At 49.5% G+C, this 22,740-nt stretch overlaps 1 protein-coding gene and 1 long non-coding RNA gene across 19 annotated transcripts in view; one reads left to right on the top strand and one right to left on the bottom strand.

Annotated features, from left to right (window-relative positions):
* Positions 1–22,740, bottom strand: part of LOC127009022 (bromodomain-containing protein 4-like) — a 170,707-nt gene that overhangs the window by 28,130 nt on the left and 119,837 nt on the right. For 16 of the 18 annotated variants that reach the window (XM_050881636.1, XM_050881646.1, XM_050881769.1 and 13 more), the window contains one exon: positions 7,681–7,822. The gene's annotated coding sequence lies outside the window, so the exon portion shown is untranslated. Of the gene's footprint in view, positions 1–7,680; positions 7,823–19,932; positions 20,096–22,740 lie in introns of those variants that run through there. The other 2 variants (XM_050881627.1, XM_050881697.1) reach the window with 2 other exon arrangements.
* On the top strand, positions 3,179–5,013 carry LOC127009064 (uncharacterized). The gene is made up of 2 exons (XR_007761556.1): positions 3,179–3,304; positions 3,422–5,013. It is a non-coding gene; the product is annotated as an uncharacterized LOC127009064 (long non-coding RNA).

Below are 22,740 nucleotides of genomic sequence, written 5' to 3'. Positions count from 1 at the left end.
GCCAGCTGGCGTTATGACCCAAGCCTCGCCCCCCCCCCCCCCCCCACACACACACACACCTCCCTCTCCCACTTGACCTTTTGCTAACATGACCTGGCCGGGGAGGGGGGTTGGGGGAGGAAGGGGTCGTGACCTAAACTCTCCTTCGGCCACGCTCACACGAACTTACTTTCAGCCTCGCCCTTACACGAGAACATTTGGCGGCCTAATCCACCTTCTTACCCTTCAGGAGATTTTGCCCAGCCTATCCGCCCTCTTAATGGCTTTCCTCCTCTTTTCAACATCTACTTTCCTCTCATTTTCTTCCCAGTTTTCCTCTCTCTCCCTCTCTCCTCCCTTTTCATCCCACATTCCCTTTATTAATTATTTTTTTCCTCACTCTTCCTCCCTCCCTTTTTATTCCTCATTCCCTCAGTTCTGTTTTTTCACTCTTTTTCTCTTCTCTCTCTCCCTCCTTCCTCCCCTTTCATCCTTCATTCCCTCAGTTCCTTTTGTTCCCTCTTTTCCTCATTCTCCCTCCCTCCTTCCTTTATCATCCCTTATCCCCTCACTTCATTTTTTTCCCCTCGTTTCCCCTCACCTTTTCTTCCCATCCCCTTGTGGAGTCAGATGGTGTTAAGTGGCAATGTCTCAGAGCTGTAAACGATTTGATCTCCTCTGGTCTGGTTTGCTTGGCTGTTGTGGCTCATGGTTACCGGGAACTTGTTATGCCTTTGTTTTCTTTGTTCAAGTTATTTTTTCTTACTTCTTGCTGCATTGGAGAACAACGTATATGTATTCTCTCTCTCTCTCTCTCTCTCTCTCTCTCTCTCTCTCTCTCGCCCGGCGGCACAGGAAGCTGGAAGGAGGTAAGAAGGAGGCATGACGGTCCGCTGTCGCACTGGGGTCGGTATGCTCAGACGCTTCCGTCTCTAACATCTACTACTTCCAAAGGCCGAAAAGTATAAATCAACCGCGTCTTAATGTGTTTTTCTATGTTCAAGGCATAAAAGAATGATCAAACTACCACCACCACTACCACCTCTGCAAATGCCCCAAACTCCTAAGAAAGCCTTGTCAAGTGTGTGTGCTTGGCCGCCGAGTGTTTAAAAATATGGTCCCTGCGAAACCACCAACACGCCGGGCCACCAGCGATCTGCCTTCGTGTTCACCCAAGGCTCGCGTGACGCTCAGTGCCACGAAGAGGGCGGGGGGCGGGCGAGGGGCTTTAGATGTAGGTATGCACGAGCAATATTAATCACCTCAGGGGACGCCTCGCCAGCTGACAGAGGCCACGCCACCAATCACGGCGCGCGGCCACTTAAGGGAAGCAAAATACCCCGGCGCACACGTTTTCCTTGATGCCTCTCGGGTGTTGGTAAATATTGTGGTCCTGGGTTACCTTGTGCAGCGACCCCCCTCTACCCCCTAACCCCCCTATCCCCCCAACCCACCACCCAAGACCCTCCGCTATCCGACACACCGTTAGCCAAGCACTAGGAGGGGGTCGGGTACTCATAACTCGGCTTAGATGGGGAAAAAATAACACACAAACCCGCTCTACCTATCATTATAACTGTCGCTAGATACGCTGGTGGGGGAGGTTTATGAGATATGGCTGGTTCTCTCCCGTGCGTGGCAAGTGCAGTGTGGCTGAGAGAGGGAGGAGGAGGGGCGCGACCGTGTGTGGGATGATTACTAACACACACTCAAGCGTTTAGGTTTCTGGGTGTTTCTCACGGAAGCAGAAGCGAGGGTTAGCGGCAGACTCCAGGGACGGCGTGCATGTAGGAGTAGGTCGTTGGTCACGCTCTTCCGCACTCGTCTTTTTATTTATTATTCTGTTTTATCGCCTTCGTTGGAGCATCACGGGCGCGCTTTCTGCTCTGTATCATCGTCACACACACACACACACACACACACACACACACACACACACACACACACACACACACACATTTCAGGAGCAGTAAGTAGCGGGCTTTTTTTTTCATTATTATTTTTTTTTACGCCCTTGCACCGTCTCCTCTGCTGTAAAACACACACACACACACACACACACACACACACACACACACACACACACACACACCAACCAGCATAATGAGGTTGAGCAGCGCCACCGTCGACGACACGACCTTATAAGTATGTACCACACAGACGAGACAAAGAAGCATCACACACACTCGAGCTTTGGTAATATTCTGCTTCACCACACGAACGCGGAAAGACGAAAATACCGCTTGTTTACTTATTTACTCTTTTGTTTGTTTATGAGCTCGTTTTTCTTTCTTCTTGAGGGAGGGAAGAATGGAGAGCAGGGGATGTGGAAGAGAGTGAGGTTGGTATTGTCAGATGCTCCCGCCCCTCACACCAACTATTTCCAAGGGCCAAAAAGGAGGTTAATCGAGTTCTAATGAGTGTTCTTTTAGGTTCACCGTACAGAAGAAGGCTCAGACTACCACCAGGGTCATAAAAGTACCCCTGGAAATGCCCTAAACTCCCACGAAAGACTAGTAAATTACGTGTTCTTGGGCGCAGAAATGTTTAAAAATATGGCCCTGATGCCCGTATTCCCAAACCTTCGGGACCCAAACTCACATATTTGACAAGGCTTTCGTGGGCGTTAGGGGCATTTCCATGGGTAGCTTAATGGCCCTGGTGGTATAGTTTGACCCTTCCTCTGTACCATGAACCTAAACAAATACTCACGAGGACCCGATTGATGTCATTTTCGGCCTTTGGAATGAGTTGCTGTGGGAGATGGAAGCGGCCGAGAATACCGACCAGAGAGAGGGAGAGAGGAAGGGGGGGGGGGGGGTCACGCTGCGAGGACCCAACATGAGCAGGCGACACACGCGCGACTCCCTCGACGACAAGGCTGCTCGCGGCTTCTACCTCACGCAGATAAGCTCCCCACTAATCGGTAAATGAGCTACCAATGTAATCCGGTTGCCTGATCCCCTCCCCCCACCTCGAGCTTAGCCTAGTAATCGTCACCGTCACCTGGAGACCCACAAGCACTCCTCCTCCTCCTCCTCCTCCTCTCCCACCCAAGGACGGAGACAGGATCTAAGTCGTCGCCATAAATGTCATCGTGTTTTTCGGGGCGTTTTTTTTTTCTTTCTTCCTTTTTTTATGTTTATTCTTCAGTATTCATCGAGGCGGTGCATCGTGCAAGGAGGGGATGGGAGGAAACGGGGGGAAGAGAGGAGGGGGAGTACTGCCTCTCTCCCTTCAGTCCTTGGGAGGGCGGTGCAAAAAAGTGGGGTGGGTGTTCCCCTAAGCTGTGTGAGGTTCCTGGCGGCGAAAGGTAGACGGGTAGGTGTGGGTGAAGGGGCCGAAAAGAGAGGTGGTAGGTGGGAGTGAGCAGGGGGGGGGTGGGGGTGGGGAGGGGGGTAGAGGGGTAGGGTGGGGATGGGCAGATGGGGCAGATGGGGAGGTGGGTGAAGAGGGGGCGACAGGTAGACGGGTAGGTGGGCGATGGGCAGATGGGGAGGTGGGTGAAGAGGGGGCGACAGGTAGACGGGTAGGTGGGCGATGGGCAGATGGGGAGGTGGGTGAAGAGGGGAAGGTGAGCAGGTCCAGGTAAGGTAAGTGGGGAGGAAAGGCGTGCGTTTTTAGCTACGAGAGAAGCGACGGGCGTGTTGCAGAAGGGAAGGGCGAAGGGGAGGGAGGAGTCAGGTCAGCACAATACTTTCCCTCACGTTCATGCCCTCCCCCCTTCCTTCCGTCCTTCCTAACCCTCTTAAAAGCCATTACCTCAGCATCTTTTTAATAGCCCTCTAAGGTACATTTATTTCATCCATATAAGAATTCCCCTGGAGTCATGATGCAACACCAGTAGCAGTTAAAAGGGGTTCTATACAAGCGGGAGAGTTACGATTAATAAAAGTAATAGCATGTGTGTATTCTTCAGTGGTACATAATCGTGCATGACCTGATTTCGAGGCTAAGCGCAGCATCCAACAGCTAATAACAAGTGACTGAAGCAAACGTGTAATTAGCCTGTCGAGGACCTGCAGCGAGACAAACTTAACATTAACTCCAGTGACATTAAACTTCCTCTTACACGCTCGTTATTCCTATTCCTACTCTCATCCTCACACAGGTATTATTATCACCACCTGGAGTCGGGATGTGAACAATTAACTGCTTAAAACAAAGGGTTGGCACGCAGCAGGAACCTCCCTCACGACCCTGCCGACGCCTGCCCTTCCTGCCGGCCCCCTCCCCTGCCTTCCCTACCTCCCGCTGGTGCAGATACGCTCCGCTGCCCCTGCTTGCATCACCTGCCTCTGCCTCCCCTGCCAATACCCCTAACCAAGCATGCCCTACCCCCTACCCCTGCCCCTTCCCTCTCGACCGTTCCTCTGCTTGCGTATGTGTTTCTCCCTTCCTCCTCAGCCAATACCCCTGTCCAAGCATACCCTACCCCTGGCCCCCCTTCCCTCTGGACCGTTCCTCTGCTTGCGTATGTGTTTCTCCTTTCCTCCTTCTCCCTTTCGGCCTTCACCTGCGGCCTGCATATTCATTCCTCATCAGCATGTTAAATGTAGCCTATAGTTCCCCTCCCGCCTCGTTCCCGGTCCAGGCGTGCCCATCCCCGGCCTGGCGGCGTGAGGTCAGGCCATTCACAACGTCCAAGGTGAAAGTAGTACTGGTGGAGGCGTAAGATGCACCCCTCCCTCCTCCCTCGGGTTGCTGCCATCTCCTCCTCCTCCTCCTCCTCCTCTTCTTCGTGTTCCTCCTTTACTTATTATTATTCTCCTCCTACGCTGACCTTTTCTGTTTACTCCTTGCCTTGCCTTCCCGTTCCTCTCCTCTCCTTCCCACACGTATTTCATCCCCTTTGCCCTCCTCCTCCTCCTCCCTCTCTCCCAAGTGGCCCTCTTCGTCCTTCTCTTCCCTTTTTTTTTTCTCCTTCTCTCACGATCGTTTGAAGGCACAGATTTTAATTTTTATTTCATCGGGAGAGCCAACAAGTTCTCTCTCTCTCTCTCTCTCTCTCTCTCTCTCTCTCTCTCTCTCTCTCTCTCTCTCTCTCTCTCTCTCTCTCTCTCTCTCTCTCTCTCTTACTTTCAATTATTCAACATTCCAAGGCCTTCGTGAATGATAACACTCCTCCACACGCCTTACTTTCGCTTGTAAACACTTGGATTCTCGGCACCAGCGACTATAATGGCCTGGGAAAAAAGAGATTCAGTCGAAGAGAGAAGATATATGAAAGAAAATGGAGAGTAAGATTGCGATCCCAGTGAAGTTATCTCTCACAAACGAAATCAAAGCTCGTGATGGAATAGAGGAAGCAAAGCGACATAAAGAGATGGAGTAGAAAAGAGAGGCGAGGAAAAAACAAAGTGGAGAGTAAAGAGTTATTGGGAAGGAGAGAGAGAGAGACTTTACAATTTTACATGACCATCGTCGACTCGCTTTTTCTCCAAGGTGCGCGCGATCAAGCAGCGGAACAAATTGCAAAGTGGCGGCGGCGGCGTCTTGGCAAAAAAAAAGGTAAAGAATAAAAGACGGTCTGGTATAGTATGTCCAAATCGCATCCAGGTAGAAGAACGTTTTCATTTTTTTATTTTTTTTGGGGGGCGTGGCTGGCAGGTGTGTTATTTGTTGTGTTCTAGTAAGTAAGTCAAAGCTACCACTGACTAGACTAGACTATTCCTCCTCTTCGTTTGTTTGTTTTTGTATTCTCTTTTCCACTCACTAACTCTTTCCTTTTCTATTCAATTTTCTATATTTCATCACGTGCAATAATAACCTCGCTGGGTCCATAATATTACTCTCCAATTGTGTTTCCTATCCTTTCCTCCTAACCTTCAATCTCTTTAATCGCTTTGTTTTCTCTGTTTCATCACGTGATTTAACTTATTTTCATTTGCAAAAGAAAACCTCACTGGGTCCATGATATTTCTCTCTATTTTCTCAGATCATTCCTTTTCTACTGGCTTTCTCTTTTGTCTCTTTGTTTTCTCTATTTCATCACGTGTTCTGATCGGTTTTGCAGCAGAATTTAATCGAGTCCAAAATACTCTTCATTTTTTTCCTTATCTTCCCTTTGCTACTCGCTATCTCGTTTGCCTCAATATTTTCTCCATTTCATCACGTGTTTTGATCTAACTTGCAACATAACCTTACTTTTTTAATCTCTTTTCTACACTTTTTATCATCCCATTGTTTTCTTTATCGACAGTGGTTCTTCCTTTCTCGTCCGCGGCACAAGCAAACACTGTATTCCCGTTTTCTTTATTAACACACAGAGCAACAAAATAAACGTTCACTTACGATGACAGAATTAGAAGGCAAGGCAAACTCAACTCGGGGTCTTTGTGCGGTCTTGAACTGAAGCCATTGACACTATTACGTTTCCTCTCTCTCTCTCTCTCTCTCTCTCTCTCTCTCTCTCTCTCTCTCTCTCTCTCTCTCTCTCTCTACCACAAGCTCCCGTCCTACTCTTTCGTAACCTTGGAATGTGAAAAGTGATTTGTGTGTTGCCTTTGCTGTCCTGAGAGAGAGAGAGAGAGAGAGGTGAACACGCAATAGCCTTTCCCTGCCACACCATCACGGTCATCTTATCTCTTGTGATAGTAACGTTCCTTGAAATAACTCCCCCCCCCCCCCTCTCTCTCTCTCTCTCTCTCTCTCTCTCTCTCTTCTATCCATACATATATACATCAATACATACATAAATATATAAATAAATTAACATCACATCCCAAAGAAGGAAGACTAGGAAAAGAGCAGCAGCAGCAGGAAGAGGAGGAGGAGGAGGAGGAGGAGGAGGAGGAGGAGGAAGACTTAAACGGAGGGACACATGAATAGCAGATAACGGAAAGCCAGTTGGGTCATAACGAGTTTAGCTTCTTTAGTATTCCACCCAGCGCGCCAGGCCTACTCCGCTAGTATGGAAGTGGGGCAGCAGAGACACGAGGAAGAGGAGGAGGAGGAGGAGGAGGAGGAGGAGGAGGAAGAGGAGGAGAGAAAAGAGGAGGAGGAGGAGGAGAAACTTAAGATATACACATGCACAGTCAGATATGCTGATAAAATTCTAGATAAATATATATAGATAACGATTTACACATACACAGATTTACATATGATGAATAAATTAATAACTAGAAAACAAAATAATAGACAAAAATAAGCAGAAAGGAAGAACACACCAGAAGAAGAGAGAACTAGAGAAGAGATAAAAAACACAGTCATTGACAGTGAAATCATAGCAAGATAATTGGCAGATAAACAAAGATAAGAATGAAAAGAAGCAGAAAAGAAAGAAAATACGTTAAAAAAAACAAGAGAAGAGATGAAGAAAAACAAAACAATGAAATAACAGAAAGATAATTGACAGAAAAACAAAGAAAAAAAGAAAACGAAGCAGAAACAAAGAAAACACGTAAAAAAGAACGAGGGAGAACAAGTTAAGAGATGAGAAGCAAAAAACAAAAGAGAAAATGCCAATAAAACTCAACCAAGATCAAAAGAGAGGGAAGGAGAGAGAAAAAGGAGGAGATTGCCTACATAACATACAAGCTCTGCGGCACTCCAGGTGAAGGGGGTGAGGAGAGCAGCTGCGGGGAAGTATAACAAATAGACGAGCAAACAGGTACGCCAGGTGAGCATCAAGAAGGGTCCCTCAGGCTAACCAGTAACCACACCACCCCGCCAACTCCCCATCACAAAGACACTTACCTGAGGGGGATGCCAGCGCCCGTGCCTCAGCTAACTCTTGACGTAGGAGGAGGTAGATGGATGGAGGCGTCCCCGCTCAGCACACACGCCTTGACCTCTTCCTCCTCCTCCTCGTCGCTGGTCCTCCCTTCGCTGAGTGAGTCTGTCGAAAGAGGAACACACACCACTGAACACACACACTTACTCTCACACTCACCCCACATGAAACACAGTCAGGTAAATGTAAATGTTTTCCTCTGAGCTTTTTTTTCATGCCCGAGTGACCCTCAGACTGACTGTTTTTGAAAGGTTAATTCGGAAGCTGCAAAGAGTTTATTTATCAATTTATTTTTTTACTTTTTTTCAGGATAGCAAATATAGTGAAGGATTGAAATGGAATAAATCTGAAATACTCTTGAATAAAATAAGTCTTGGGTTGATGCTATTAGAATAAAGACGAATGTTGTATGGAGACTATGTGGTATAATTTTTTTTTTCTCTCTCTCTCTCTCTCTCTCTCTCTCTCTCTCTCTGCTCACAAAGGTGTTTACCCTAGGGAGGCACGCTTGGCTACGGGTACTACTACTGTGTTTGCTTGCACCACACCCGGGAGGGGGGGGGGGTGCACGGGTGAATGGGTGGAACAAAGAGAATGAACGAGAGAATTTTAGCAATCTTTTCCCATTCACCGCCCCCCCCCCCCCTCCTCTCTCTCTCTCTCTCTCTCTCTCTCTCTCTCTCTCTCTCTCTCTCTCTCTCTCATGAAGGCAGAGTTAACACCTGATTCAACAACGTTTCCCACGGCCTTCCCACCTTCCTTCAACCCCCCCCCGCCTCCCCCTGCTAGCGCACGCCCCTGCACGCCGGCACCCCTGCTTGCGGCCTCGTGTGGGAGCGGCGCCGCGGGGGGTGGGGCAGAGATTAAAGAGCTACAATGCCTTTCCGAAGCGTTTAACTGATTCATTACGTCGGATGCGATGTTGAAGTTTCCTCCTGATCGCCCGCCTCCTCTGTTCTTGGGCGACGTTGAATTACGGCCTCGTTGTTATGTCTGTAATAGCGAGTTGATGTCAAGGACGCCGCTGAGTGTGATGACGCCGCAGGGAAATCGTTTTAGAGACCGCAAGGTGTTTAGTCTGCGCCTCACGATGGGTCTCTGTCTCCATCTTAACCTCCTCCTCCTCCTCTTTCTTCACCTTCTTGGCCCCCTCCCTCCCTCCCTCCGTACCTCCTTTTTCTTGCTCGTGTCCTTCCTATGCTTGTCCGACGTCGCCCTCAAGGTATTCACCCGAAATTGACCTCTCTTTCGGACACCTCTTTTAATTTTTTTTTGTAGGAGCAGCGAGTAGCGGGCTTTTTTTTAATATTGTTTCTTTTTTTGTGCCCTTGAGCTGTCCCCTTTGTTGTAAAAAAAAAAGTTCCTCCTCATGTCTCACCCACAACACTGTCTGCACTTCATCCCTGTCCCACGCCACGCTGTCCCACTCCATCCATGTCCCACGCTGTCCCGCACTCCAGCATCCAGCCTCCAGCACTTCCAACTCCTCTTTATCAGCGTTTCACTCCACTCAACTCCACTCCGCATCCAGCATCCACCACTTCCAACTCCTCATCAGCATTTCACTCCACTCAACTCCACTCCTTGCCTAACGCTGCCCGGTCAAACTCCTGTTCCACATCACGTCGCTCATCAGTCACTGCCTCCCCACATTGCCACACTCCTGCCCCCCCCCCCTCACCCCCTGCCTCGCCCCCCACCACTCACATGTTTAATCCCCCACGTCGCACAAAAGCTCCACCTTGACTCAGCCTTATCACTTCCACCTGAGCCGTATTCATCCCACCTGTCAAATCCACGTCTCTGATTCTTGCATACTGTTATCACACACACACACACACACACACACACACACACACACACACACACACACACACACATACACACACACGCACACACGCAGGGAGGGTCGTCGTGGTGGTGGTGGTGGTGGTGCTTCCTCACATTCTCCTTCTGTCTCCGAAAAGCAGCGTCGCAATTTGTTCCACTTTTAAACACAGGCTCAGGTTTCGCCCTCCCCCTGCCCCCCCCCCTCCCCCCCGTCTTCTACCTATCCCTCTCCCTGCAATAATGCCCCTCGTACCGCCCCCCCCGTCTTGTCCTACCTGCTTGCCTGCCTGTATCACGCTCTACAAGGCTGCTTTTTAAGGTTGAATTCCTCCTTAATCGCGTCAATTACTTTTTTTTTTATACACTTAAGATAAAAAGATTCCTTAGAGGCATTTTATTTTTAGAGCGGTTACAAGCAGACAGACAGAAAAACAGACAGGCAGACATAATTAAAGGAAAAAATGATTGACTGAGAAAACGGGAAAAAAGAAAGACAAAGAAAGGTACACACACACACACACACACACACACACACACACACACACACACACACACACACACACACACACACACACAAAGCTGATCAGGGAGGGTTAAGGTGATGAGGATAAGATTACTGTCTGATTATCGTGTCAAATCATCCACCACCAACACCAGACCACCACCACCACCACGACACCACCACCTGTTTTGGGGCTCGTGCTCGCGCTAAGGACAAATATAAACCAAGGACGCCGTTCATACACACAAGGGCACCGGGGAAACAACAAACACATCGCGGCAGAGAACTTAACCCAAAACTCTCGTCTGGTAATAAAGCAGAGCGGAGGACGGGAGGGCCGGAGACAAGACAGGCGACTCGCGTTCTCAGATTATCATACTTGGCACAGTGTATTTTCTGGCTTCTGAGCCGTAACTGTTGCAGAAAAACATCGACAATTAACGGCTTTAACAATACCTTTAACTGGATATCATTATTGAAGAAGAGAAGCATGAGAGTATAGTGAGAGAGGAGGAATATAATATGAAAGATGAAGATGAGGAGTGCAAGGATGGATATGAGCGAGAGAAAGGAAGAGAATGAAGGAAAGAGATGAAGATGAGGAGAAGAAGGAAGGAAAGATATGAGCGAAAGGAGATGAAGAAAAGAGATGAAAATGAAGATATGAAAGAAGGAAAGAAAAATGAGAAGGGAATACATGAAGGAAAGAGATGAAGATGAAGAGATGAAGGAAGGAAGGAAGGATATGAGCGAGAGAAAGGAAGAGATGACGGAAAGAGATGAAGATATGACACTTTGAGGTCTGACGTCCGATAAATGTAATATTCTGAGTACGATAATTTTGGTAGCACTGCTGCGGCGACCCGGCGGACGTGAGCTCGACTTGGGGCACGCGGTGAGGCAGCGTCCCGTGCCCAAGGTTGTATATAGCTCCTGAGAGGGACGCCGGCACCAGACACCCCTTAACTCCCTCCTCCCCCCTCTCAGTGCCACACCCAGCCCCTCTAGCCCCCCATCGTCACACCTGGATTCACTTTCAACCCCACGGACGCTGGTCACCCTCGGCCCGCCAGACACAGGTACCAGTATCTCTTCCTGCTGGCGGGCTGGGCAGAGCGGCGTCCCGAGGGGCACCACGCGGCCTATTCTGGTAGTGAGTCTGGCACGGTGCCACGGGGAGCCTCGCAGCCTTTGTGTGTGTGTGTGTGTGTGTGTGTGTGTGTGTGTGTGTGTGTGTGTGTGTGTGTGTGTGTGTGTGTGTGTGTGTGTGTGTGTGTGTGTGTGTGTGTGTGTGTGAATGTCTAGGTCTTCTCTAACGTACATGATCGGGTCTTCACTCGCAAAGAAGAACGAAACGAGGGACGAGACAACCGCCTGCTGGGAAAGGCGCGACAAAGGGGAGGGGGTAAGAGGGAGGGATGGGGGTGTAAGGCAGGAGGGCAAGGAGGGTAAGACGAGGGAAATGTGAAAGGTAAACAGAGTAAAGCAAATTTTTGAGGCAGACGGAGGAAGGTCGATGCTGTGGAGGTTTGTATATAAAGGGGGAGGAGGAGGAGGAGGAAGAGGAGGAGGAGGAGGAGGAGGAGGAGGAGTCACCACAAGCCCTCTACCTTCCCATCTCCCATACCATGAAAACACAGGACCCATTCTTACTAATGGTCCAAGTCTTCACAGAACTCTGCAATTCTCTCTCTCTCTCTCTCTCTCTCTCTCTCTCTCTCTCTCTCTCTCTCTCTCTCTCTCTCTCTCTCGTTGACGCTACAAGGCAATATTTAAACATGACAGCAACTTAATTTTACTTCACGATTCCGACAAGCAACCAAGGAGGAGGAGGAGGAGGAGGAGGAGGAGGAAGAAAAAAGGGAAACGAGGGGGAAGGGAGGAGGAAAGAGGGGGCGTATCAGTGGTATTTGTGAGCACCTCCACCCCTTCTCTCCCCTTCCTTCCTTCCCTTTCCTCCCCTCTTCTCCCCTCGAAGCTAAGGAAGTGCCGCCCCTGTCAGATACCTACTTGGCGCCCCGTAGACTGGCAGGAGGGGAGACAAGAGGGGAAGGAAGGGGAGAAAAACGGGAGAGGTAAGGGAGAGAAAGAGTGTGTGGGTACAGTGGGAAAAGGGAAAGAAAGGGTTAGGGAGGAAAGGGGAGAGAGAATTACTAAAGAGAGAAAAGGAATGAATGGAAGGATTGTATGGCAGAAAAAGAAATTGAAGATACTAAATGGATAGGTAGGTTGGACAGGCAGGATAAAGGAAGGAGAAAGTAAGGGAAAGGATGGGATGAATAGGGAAACAAGGAAATGATGAAGAGAATAAAGGGGAAAAGGGAAACGAAGAAGGGGAGACGTGGTATCAGAAATGGGGTATGGGTGTTTGTGTGTCCGTGGGAAGGGGAACTGGGGATGACGTTGAATGGGTACGGTAAAAATTATAGTAAATGAAAGATAGAAGAGGGGAGAAAAAGAGCTGGGAGGTACGGTACAAGTATGATGAAGATGTGGAGAGAGGAATATTTGCAACACTTAAAGAAGGAAGATGGAGATAATTCGGAAATGGAGAGGGAGAGGGAAAGAGGAGGGAAAAAGGAAAGAGAAGAGGTAGACGGAAGAACATTTTAAGTATAGAAGATGAAAATAACACACAGTACCTAAGAGGGAAGAAGAGGAAGAGAGGAGGAATAGAAGATGAAGGAAGAGGTGGAGAGAATAATATAACACTTTAAAGGAAGATAGAAAGGAATGGAGAAAAGAGTGAAGCATGAGGGAAGGAGATGGGGAAAGAGAGGAGGAAGAGAGGATGAAGAGGTGGAGAGAAGATAGAAAGATAGACAGGAAGATAGAGAAAAATGAAATGGAGAAGTGATGCATGAGAGAGAGAGAGAGAGAGAGAGAGAGAGAGAGAGAGAGAGAGAGAGAGAGAGAGAGAGAGAGAGAGAGAGAGAGAGAGAGAGAGAGAGAGAGTAGGAAGAGAAGAAAGAAATGAAGGAAAGAGATGAAAATGAAGATATGAAGGAAGAAAAGACAAGCAAGAAAAAAAAAGTAATGAATTCAAGCTCCCTTACACATGTGGTAACAACGTAGAACTATTACCACAAACCTCAAGGCGAACACAATCTGATGATAATTAGATAATGAGGAGATTAAAGATGCTGACAATTATGATGAAGAGCTTAGTCATCACGAGGAGCAGGAGGAGAGTTCAAGATACTGCTGATGATAACCTGATAATGGTGGTGGTGGTGGTGGTGGTGATGGTGATGTAACAGTAATAAATGAAAGAATACACTAAATAAGAGGAAATATGATAATTGGAGAGAGAGAGAGAGAGAGAGAGAGAGAGAGAGAGAGAGAGAGAGAGAGAGAGAAGCACCATACCCATCACTACATTAATTTATCCGAAAACTCAAAACAGATTCTACCCTCCCCTTTTCCCCCACTTTATACGCAACCCACAAAGAAGAAGAAGAGGAGGAGGAGGAGGAGGAGGAGGAGGAGGAGGGAATCTTGAGTCCACCGCAGGAATGTGAGTTGTGTTCCCCCGATGACAAGACTCGATGGACAAACAGTTAAGTGAGGAGGATTGTCGAGGAAGGCGGAACATTACGTCGATTAGATTTTTTTTTTATATTGCTACTGTACTTTTATTATACTGTTTATGACGCTGCGCTTACTACTACTTATTATTATTCTTTTTCTTCTTTTTATTATTATTATTATTTTTTTTTAGGTGAGTCGTTGAGGTGGTGTTGGTTTTGTATCTTATTAGTTTTTCTCAAGTGGAGGTTTCTATTTTTTTTTTTTTTGCCATTCCTCAGCCGTTTTATTACTATTCTTGGAACCCCACTTCAAGCCTCTCTCTCTCTCTCTCTCTCTCTCTCTCTCTCTCTCTCTCAAACGCCTGCCTCACACTATAGCATTCCCTCTATCGTAAAGCTCATAAATAACACATAATATTAATTTACTACTAAAAACTCTCATAATTATGTCGTATACTGGTTTTTATGTCCTCCGTTTTCTTTATATAATTTTCCCTATTTCATCGAGCCTTTCGTAAACAAAGTCGTCTTCTTTTTCTTCATATTATTATTATTATTATTGCACACGAGGTCAACGGTCGGTAGTCAGCACGCGGCCCTCGCACCTCCGTGACCACAGCCGCCGCCGTCGCTGCCCGCCGCCGTGAAAGCCTGGTGGGTTGGTATCCTCAGACGGTTCCGCCTCTCAGATCAGCTATTTCCAAAGGCTGAACAGGAGATTAATCGAGTTCTCATGAGTGATTTTTAGGGTCACGGTACAAAAAAGTGATCAGACTACCAGAGGGGTCACTAAACTACCTCTACAAATGCCTAAAACTACTATTAAATGTGTGCTTGGGCGCCGAAATGTTGAAAAATATCGGCCCTGGTATTAGTGGCACCGTTGCAGATTATCGTACTCAGAGCCTCGTATTTACCGGTTTCTGAGCTATAGCTATTGCCAAAAAACACCAATAAATAACCCTTATAACGATAACCATATTTGAAGGCAGTTATTTGGGTGATGAAAGCAGTTTTGGGGTCGGAAATCGGCAAACATAGGAGGCAGAGTACGACAATCTGGCAGCGTTGATTAATGGCACAGGGAATCAGCAGCGGCGGCGGCGACGGAGGTAGTCTAGCATTACCTATAGCCATGTGACTCCCTGCTCGCCCTCGCTCGTGTTTACAGTGAGACGTAAACAAAACGCTCTGCCACTACGAGTATATACCTTCTCCCCTTCGCCTTTTCATCCTCCCCTCAGCCTTCCCTTCCTCATTCTCGTGTTTTTTGTCATGACTCTCCCCAGTACAGAAGCTGCCTCGGCCACCATCACTACCATCACCAGCATCAGCTCGCCTCACCGCCACGACCACCGCCACAAACACGCGGCTCACGGACTGCTGACCTCCTCTCCTCTGCCTTCTCTTCCTCCTCCTCCTCTTCTTCCTTGACCACTTACTTCTTCCCTTCTCTTTTCTCCAGTTTGAGCGGCACGCCACTGCAATCACCACCACCACAGGAGAGAGAGAGAGAGAGAGAGAGCATAAACGAAGTAGCTTGTTTACGGAAGCGGCTCTGAGTGAACTTCGTGACTTGAAACATTTTCTTAATCCTTGTTTATCCTCTTTTTCGAGTGGCAAAGAAGAGCAGAGTTAAGTAGGGCAGGAGGAGAAGGAGGAGGAGGAGGAGAAGCATGGAGCGGTGGAGGCAGGAAGTGTGGCGATGGGTCCAGGGAATGAGTGGAGGCATGGAAGGAGTGGAGGGAGGGAGGGGAGGATTTCTTTTGGCATGAGTCATTCCACACTGGCGCCACTAGCTCTCCCTCGCTCCACTCCACTCTTTCCGTCAGTCCACAACCTTTCCCTGATGTCATTCCTGCTTCGGGTTGACCAAGCGTGGGGAGTAAAGGGGGAGGTATAAAAAGGGGCTAGTTAGTAAGGAGGGGGAGGGGAAAGGAGGGGAGAGAGAGGAAGAAGGGTGAGGGAGTGAAAGGGGTGAAGGTGTTTGGGTGCCAGAAAGAAGGAGGAGGAAAAGGGAGAAGAAGTGTGATGGGTAAGGTAGAGGGTGAGTGGGGGGGGGGGGTGAAAGGGTGAGGAAGACTAGGTAAGGGTAACAGGTAAGGATAGGGAAGAGGAGGGAGAGGGAGTGAAATGGGTAAGAGTAACGGTAGGGGAGAGAAGGGGGTAAGGGGGTGAAGGGGTGAGGATGAGGGAGTGAGAGAGGGGTTGAAGGGGTGAGGGAGGCTAAGGGTGCCATGTGAGGAAAGGGGAGGAGAGGGAATAAGGGGTGAAGGGAGAAGGTAAGGAGAGGGGGGGGTGAAGGGGTGAGGGGGGCTGGGTGAGGGTGCCAGGAGAGGAGAGGGATGAAGGAGAGGGAATGAGGGGGTGAAGGGAGAAGGTAAGGAGTGAGAGGGGGGGTGAAGGGGTGAGGGGGGCTGGGTAGGGTGCCAGGTGATGCCGTCATGCCCGAAGTTGGCTCCGTCTTCGTCACTGTCGCCAAAGAGGGAACTCCACCACCACCACCACCACTACCACCATCACCACCACCGCCACTGCTTCGCTACTTTCGCGGGACGGTGGATACTTCTACCACCATCACCACCACCTCCACCTTCTGATATTATTACTCCCGTTTTCTACACTTCCATTACACGACACGGTGGACTGAAACGCTCTAGCAGGTATTAAGCAATTTAGACGCAGCCGTGTAATTGGTTTGGGTTACGATTGTTATACCAGTTAGATCTCTCTCTCTCTCTCTCTCTCTCTCTCTCTCTCGTGGCTGCGCAATACCTGTCTTTCGGGGAACTTGCCTCATTAATCTCTCCCTCAACACCCACACGGATTCCTGGGCATTGTTTTCCTGGTACATTGATGATTTACGTAATGCGCCTTTGTTTATTCATACCACAACGTCCACACAAGGAGGGGAACGAAGGGAAGAGGAGGAAAAATGAGAGGGTCAAAGAGGAGACGCCCAATCTGGCTCTTGTTAGAATTTCTAGACATGATGCAAGAGAAAAAACAGCGCCCTCTACGCACCTCATCGCCAAGCTCACGCGAGGTTCGAGGACTTGGAGACGCTAAGCAACAGACTGCAGGCGAGCTCTGTGACGTCTCCTCCTAATCAAATGTGACTGGCCGGCAAAACATACCAAACTAACATCTAACGAAGCAGGGTAAGGTACACTCTAATCAACTGTGGCTAAGGTGTAAAGTTCAATGATGCTCACGCTTGCAGGAGATACAAGACGGACAATCTGAAAGCGACAGCGACGTGGTACGATCCGATAGGCAACCAATCACTAACTGGGCCCCCCTGTCCTGTTACTCCTGTATCAACAAGCCGCGACTCGTGCACGCGTCGGCTACGGGTATGATACAGGACTCGTACTTGACTCGACTTGGAACCACGAGGCGGAAATATGATAGGAAATAAGTTGTCATATGTAACGTGAGAGGCAAATAATTCACGGTGTTTGAATAATACCAGAGAGCAGACCACAGAGGAGAGAACAGAGGTATGCAATTAAAGGAGAGAGAGAGAGAGAGAGAGAGAGAGAGAGAGAGAGAGAGAGAGAGAGAGAGAGAGAGGAGGGGGAATGAGTAGGGTGAGAACAGGCTGCAGAGAGGGAAAATGAGAGGTAGTGAATGGAAGAGAAGGGATGTGGTAGGTAAGGGTGGGAGATGTCACGGAGGGGAAACACGAGAGGAAGAGGTGAGAGTGAGGGAATGAGAAGGGTGAAGGAAAGGAGACACTAAGGAAAAAAGAGTGAGGGCGTGAGAGGAAGCATGTCACCCTGACTCCCTCGTGGCCTCCTGACCCCGGCCGTATCTCTTCGCCTCATTCCGGGAAACAAGGAGAGATAAGACAACAGTTATCAGGTGTCATTGTGAGGAGCTCCAACCCACTCTCACGCACGCCACCTTACGTCAGCCATGGACACTGCCACCACCACCACCAACGCAACCAACTCCACCAGCACTACCACGACCAACGCTACTTTCACAACCACCACAGTCAACTACTACAGCCGCAACCATCACCTACCACAACCACCCCCACCAACACTTCCACAACCATCACTATCATCAGCTACCACCACAACCACCTCTACACGACTTTAAACAACACCAACCCTACCAAAACCACCACTATCAATTACTACAACCACCCCTAACACTACCTCAACTACATCTACCACCTACCACGACCGCCCCCACCAATACTATCCAAAGCACTACCACAACCTCCACCCCCACCACTACAACAACCACAACCACTTTTAACATCAACTCCACAACAACCCCCAACAGGGACATCACCGCCTCCACCAACCTAATTGCCCCCCTCCCCATCCCCCCACACACCTTACTAATTAATTAACTTTGTCACAGGTAATCAGTCAGAGGTTGATGTTTTTAGGGGGTGTAAGATAGACTGATTGACTGATTGGGGTGTTCCATCATGGCGCGCCCAGATGTCCTTCCAATAAAGCCACGCAGCAGCACTGGGGTTCGAACTGTCTCGGCCCAGCTCTTCGGTTTAGAGGTTTTTCAATGCTGAGTCTTACCCACTTTGCCACCTATCCCCACAAAATAATGAGAATAGGAAAACTAATAAAGAAGAAGAAGAAGAAGAAGAAGAAGACGACGAAGAATAACCACACCACCACCACCACCACCACCACCACTACCACCATCAACAACAACAACTAACTGCCCTCAGAGATAATCAGTGCACAAAGAACAACCAGGTGAATGTGACCAGAACCTTCCGTCCACCGCAGCTGACCCGCATCTCCGCCCCCCTTTCCCCTTCCCTCCCCGCCACCACCGCCACGAACCAAGGCAACACCATCAACAGTGAAATAAAAAAAAAAGAGTAAACTACAAAAAACTTCCACTCCCACAATATACTACCAAAGAACAAGGTAATAAAACATCCCACAGCCGGAGTAAAACAGGACCGTTACTCCACTTAAACGCAAAACTCATTAGGTCGGACATTTCAAGTTTCGCAAGACTATGTCAGGCCTGGATTCTCTCACTCAGTCGCTTTCGGCTCTCACAACAAGTATTTCCAATGTCCACAAAGGAGATTGGTCGGGTTCTAAAGAGTGTTTTTTTCACGTTCCTGGTGCAGAAGTCTTGTCAAACTATCAGAAGGCTCATAAAACTGCCCATGGAAGTACATACAACATCTACGACAGCCTTATCAAACGTGGGTGCGTAAGGGTCGTATTTTAAAACATTTCGTCGCCCAAGTTCACATATTTGACATGGCTTTCGTAGGAGCTGTAGGCCTTTCCAGGGGTAGTTTTATGACCCTGGTGGTAGTTTGACCATTCTTCTGTGCCATGAACCTTAAAAAACACTCATGAAAACCCGATTGATTCACTCTTTGACCATTAGAAATAGTTGATGTGAGAAGCGATGGTGTCTTAAAATACGGCCCTAAGCCCCGAGATGTTTAGGAATAATGAGCCTGTGTCTGTCCCTCGAATGGCCCAGTTACCTCAGCTCGCCACACCACCACCGCAGAGTCCGCCTCCAAGCCGTTCTCCTCCCTTGCCTCGCCCGCCCGCAGCCCGTGAGTCCACCTCGCCCGCCCGCCTGAGACCACCAACCCACCAACCTTCACCTCCACAGCCGAGACACGTGCGCCGCCCCGAAGCCTGCTATTAAAAGCCGCGGTCTAGGCTCCCCGGGGTTACTCTGAAATAGCACTCCCTCACCCCTCACGCAGGCCGTTAAGGAGCTACTATTTCACCCTGAGTAAACTGGGCCAGAGCCGCAAGTGTTACTGAGGATAGAGAGATTTACCGCAGGGCTCGTCGGTTCACCTGCGAGGGATCTTTGGATGAGCTGGGGCGCCGGTGCATGAGAGGGGAACGAGCGGCTTCTCCAAACTGTGGGAATTTTTCATCCATACGTCAACTTCATTGCCTCGAGGGTGCTCAGTGGGCGGGCGGGCGGGTGGACAACCAAACCACAGACCCGCCAGTGTTGGACGCGTTGCGCTGTTCCTGTGGTGAGCTGCGGCGACGCGGAACACCATTAGTGGACCCCTTGCGAGTATGTGTCGGAGGGGGTGAGGTGAGGGAGGGCGTGAGGGCGGCCTACGGAATCTGTTTTCGGCCATGGGAAATGTACGGTCACGCACTTCATTTTTCAGCATAATGTCGCTGTTGTTACTCCGTGGTTTCTAAAGCCAAATATTTCTCAGCGTTACGTCACCGGAGACTTGTCGTGGCTCATTGGCAGCTGCGGATTCTACGACGGTAACTTTCCTCAACAGATCACGGATTATCTTCTGAAGGAGTGACTAATGAATGCAGGAAAGTCACCTAGGGAGAGTGATCACTAACCAGGGTCGAGGATGCACCGTCTGGGCCTCCTCCATCAGGTTCCCCGTCTCAGCAGCACCAGCAAAGCACACCACCAAGTTTCTCGCGTCGGGCTCCCCCTCACCGCCACATGCAACACTGGAAGACTAGCGGGACGTGGCCTCACAACGCCACTCAAACCCTTTATCTCCTTATCGCAACACTCCCCGCCCAACGAGATAATACTCCGAGCCTCGCTGCACCGGCTAACACCTCCACTGAGCCTCCCTCGACTATAGGTGTTAGCGGTAATCCCACCACCTGCAGCTATCCCAATAAACCCACGTCGAGCTTCAGTGCCCTTGTGTTGTGGGTTCCTTATTTGTGGCGAGGGCGGGAAGGTGGACGTGTTCTCTCTAAGGAGGCCTTGTGCTGGAGATAAGGGAAGATAGTGGCTCAGGAAGGGGGGTGACGGGGGGGGGGGCTGCAGGAAGGGGAAGGAGGTGGAAATGACGTGGTGTGTACAGGTATGCATAAGCTGTTACGTGCGCATTGCAGCCGTTTAGATCACACACACACACACACACACACACGTAAGGCGACACCGTACAACACGAAGCGACACTAAACACTACCTCCATCACTCTTCTCGACCTCGACTGACACCGCCGACCACTGACCCCTACAAGGCCTCACACATACAACGTTCGGATCACGCAGCCACACATACCACTCCTTCTGTCCCTCCCTCAACCCACGAAGCCAAAACCCACCCACCCACCCACTCAGCATCACCTCAACACTCACGCACTTACACACGGAGATCAAAAGTCCCTTCCCGTCCCTTCCCTTCCATTACACAGAACGGCCACTCCAGCAGGCGGGTCTCGATCTCTGTGTTTATCAAGGGTGTCAGTCACCATTGCCTCCCTCAGCCCCGCCACGGCACGACATAACACTCAGGGTCAGGGAACAACGACTTCGCGCGATTATGTTTATGGTGGACTTATCTGCCGTTACATAAGACTTCACGTAACACTCGAATGTCAATCTGGTAGGCTTGAGGAGGAGGAGGAGGAGGAGGCGGAGGAAGAGGATAAGATGGAGGAGGTGTGATACTTTAATATTTGACACTAAACATGAGTGATCACGTCCTGCCGTTCTCTCTCCTGTGTGTGTGTGTGTGTGTGTGTGTGTGTGTGTGTCCACCCTCTGTTATTATGTGATAGGGGTGGGATCGAGTTAATGGTTAGTGTGTGGGACAGACAGACAACTTGAATATCAGCCTAATAGTGTCGACCCTCGCGCTGCCGGTCCATCTATCTATCCCTAACCTTCCCACCCACACACACCGCCTTCGCCTTCTTCAGGGAAAACCTTGTGACTCAAATAGATTGGAGGACATGAGCCACAATGGACATGCGGGTGAGTGTGTTTTCTCGTTTTGAGGTAAAGAATCGAGACACCTTTAGAGGGCGACAGAAGCGGATCACAGTGAGGGACTTGACTGACTGAGCGGACACTGAACAAGATCGGCCACGTGCGTATCAGCTAACCTTCAGACGAGCCAAGCCAAGCCGAGTGTTTTTGTCAGAATCGCCGTATAGCACACAGCTTCAAGGTTCATGGTCCTACCTTCTCCCTCTCTCCTCTCTCCTCCGTCCTCCTTCCCCTCGCAGGACCACCACCACCACCACCACCGTAGCGCCACACATAAGTCACTCACACCGTACCCCTTTACGCCACACACGGCCGCCGCCCATGGAGGTGGTCACAATACAACCACTTTAAACTTTATTGCACACTTGACCACACTATCCCCCCCCCCACACACACGCACACAAACACACCCTGAGTCACGTGTTCGCTGACCCCACGTCCTCGTCCCTCCCTGACAACTCGTTTACACACACAAATAAAAGAAAGTCGGCAAATATTTCTCCCTCAAGGAAACACAACCGCCCATCACTCACGGAGGCGACAGAGGCTGCTGCCCACCGCCCTCTCGCAGCCTACTACTACTATTACTACTACTACTACTCCAACAGGATTTACCGTCGAGATAACTGGGTGGCTTTATCTCGTGAAATATGCGACCCACTGATAACAACGTAGTGCCTCAATTACGAATTCACTTCGCTAAAAATATACATGTATCCGTGGAGGCAGGTGGGCATGTTTTACGTAGCACTCAGGCCTTACCGCTTCGCTCTGTCCACGCGGGTCATATTCTTAAGGAAATCGGCGCCCCAGCACACGGATTTGACAAGGGTCTCGTTCGAGTTTTGGGCATTTCCAGAGGTAGTTTTATGACTGGTGGTAGTCTGACCTTCCTTCGGTACCATGAACCTAAAAGAACACTCATTACAACCCAGTTAGTCTCCCTTTTGGGCTTTGAAAATAATAGATGTGAGAGGAGGGAGCGTCTGAAAGTACCGACCCGCGTCTTGACCCCCGGGCGTCCGTCTGTCTGTCTGTCTGAGGGCCTCGAACCACGGTCACACAAACATGATTTTTGCCACTCATCCCAAACATAAGACAGCCATTAGTTCTTTGTGTTATCTCTTAGTTTAATCATCAGCGTCCTTTATTTTGTAGAGGGGACGCCCTTGAGGATGTAGTACCTAATCACAGACGACCTTCCGTCTTCTTTATCTGTGTGACCAACCCGCATCCACCATCAGTCCCTGCCTGCCTCGCTCAAGCCCTGCCATCCGTCACGGGCTTTCCCTCACCCACACACCGCATTGGGCACGCCGCGACTCCCTGGCAAACATGATGGGGTGAAATTAAGATTCATTCACTTAACTGTACACACACACACACACACACTTGGGGACACGCCATGGC

Source organism: Eriocheir sinensis, chromosome 4 (genome assembly GCF_024679095.1).
Source record: "Eriocheir sinensis breed Jianghai 21 chromosome 4, ASM2467909v1, whole genome shotgun sequence".
Lineage (NCBI taxonomy): Eukaryota > Metazoa > Arthropoda > Malacostraca > Decapoda > Varunidae > Eriocheir > Eriocheir sinensis.
The sequence above is the reverse complement of the archived record's forward strand: the minus strand, read 5'-3'. Positions and strand labels throughout refer to the sequence as shown.